A 2,172-nucleotide genomic window follows, 5' to 3' on the forward strand; every position below is an offset into this window, starting at 1 on the left:
TCAAACATGAGAGATGGAGACCATGTTGGGGTAAAATGGTCTTCTACCCAATTTAAGAGTTAGAAAGAGGAGGAATACCCTTTGGTTTACTTAGAGTTGAGAATCGAGTATTTATTGAGATAATTACCCTATGTGTTACGTGGTGGCTAGTTCGAGATTCGAGTACGTGGATAATTGCTTCCTATCGAGGTGAGTCTTCTCACTATACGTATCTGAGTAGTAGTTACTATGTAACCAGAGGATCCTTATAGAGATATTGGACCGGAGGGTCCTCATTATAGAGCGATGGGTCTCATCTGTTATAATATGATATGCGTTCTTGAACATACTGTCTTTGTGACTTATGTTTTTATGTTATTCAATATATATGTTATTTATATGTGCTTACGTTGAGCTATGTGATATATCATGCATTATGCTATGAGATTATGCTATGCTCTGTAATTATGTTATGCCTTGTGATTATACTATGCTTTGCTGAGTTAGAACCGGAGGGTCAACCCAAGTTGTGGGACCAGAGGGTCTCCACTGAGACACATTGACCAGAGGGTCTTAATTGAGGTGTAGGTGGTATTTTAGGGAACTCACTAAGCTTCATGTTTACCGTGTTATGTGTTATGTGTTTATGTGTTTCTCAGGATCACGGGAAAGCACCGACTTGTTTGTACACACTAGCGAAAGAGCTATGTTTTGAGGATCCTGGATTTTTTTAATCAAACAATTATAGATTTGCAATTGTAAATTAAATAAAAGAGTTTTTGTGAAATGTGTAATGAGACAAATGTGGTTTTAAATTTAAAATTTTGGATTGAAACTTAACGGTGTTACAAAAGTATTAAAATGAAGGAAAGGATATCACGTTGGGCAAATGAGACAAAATTCTAGCTTTAGTCGACAACGACAAAGAGAAGGTATTTAAGCTCATAATAAAGGGGATGTAAAAATGTTCTGGAACTTCGAGACTATTCAAAGTCTATCATTTTGTGAAATTCTAGAATTCCAGAAGAAGCCCAAAGTTAGTTACTCTATCTATAATACAATTGAGAATCAACTTTATTATCCATTATGATATTTGATGTTTAAATTCCATCAATTTAATCTGCCTCATGATTTTGATGAACTCCTACTCATAAGCATATGAAGATTAGATTCCATTTGAATATTAATCAAGAGGGGGATAAGGATTGGTCTTCAAAGAAGATTTTCAAGCTTCATAACATATCAAAGGATGTAATGTTTGAGAATGCATTTCAAGATATTCGATTCGAGGTTGTTAGAGGAGATTAAGGGAGCTATGTATTCACTATTGTAGATTTTACATTGATGAATCCGCATGAATTTGTGGTGTTAGTGCAAATAATGTCAAATATTAATACAAAAGAGGTTCCAGACACTACTATCTACAAAAATGTTTCCTTACATGTCAAAGAATTTCTTATCTTTTGCTATTCTCAAATGGCTTTGACTGATATAGAGCTTGCTAAGGAATTCAAAAAAATAGTTCCTAAACCATGTATTATAATCGAAGGATTTAAAGAATTTGATGATGATGATGCACGTCAAAATCTAAAAGGAATTGTTTTCTCTGGCAAACCATTGGATAACGTGTAGAAAAAACATATGCTCTATACAAATTTGAGGGATATATTCTCAACTTTGCAAATCAAAAATGCTTTAATAAGAATGGAGAATTTCATGAGGAATGCAAAGGAAGATAAGAATGCGATACATTCTATTCTTAAATGGTATCTTGAAGTTTGAGACCCTACGTCTAGTTATCAGGTCTTTGTAGAGAAGTGAAGAAAGTCACATTCAACACAAATAGGGAGAATATAAAGGTTAAGTTGTGTTCGATGTTGAATACCTCTATATATACTTTACTTTGTATATCTTAGCGAAGTCCCGTAGTCTATATCATAGGTTATGCACATTTGATATACCGATGTATTTATGCATGCATTTATATAGAAGTCCTTTGATGTCGAAGGTACATTGAAAATTTTGTAGTCTGTTGATAATACTATAAATAGTGTTGTATTCTAGGGTATTTGTATTCACTTTTTTGAAACTTTCCAAGCTTGTATCCTTGATTTCTTCCAGACTTTTTTGACACTTTCCAAACTTGTATCCTTGATGTCCATAAATTATGCATTCGAAGAATGTACATTGTCT

This window comes from Lactuca saligna, chromosome 6 (genome assembly GCF_052625555.1).
Source record: "Lactuca saligna cultivar CGN05327 chromosome 6, ASM5262555v1, whole genome shotgun sequence".
NCBI classification, from domain to species: Eukaryota; Viridiplantae; Streptophyta; class Magnoliopsida; order Asterales; family Asteraceae; genus Lactuca; species Lactuca saligna.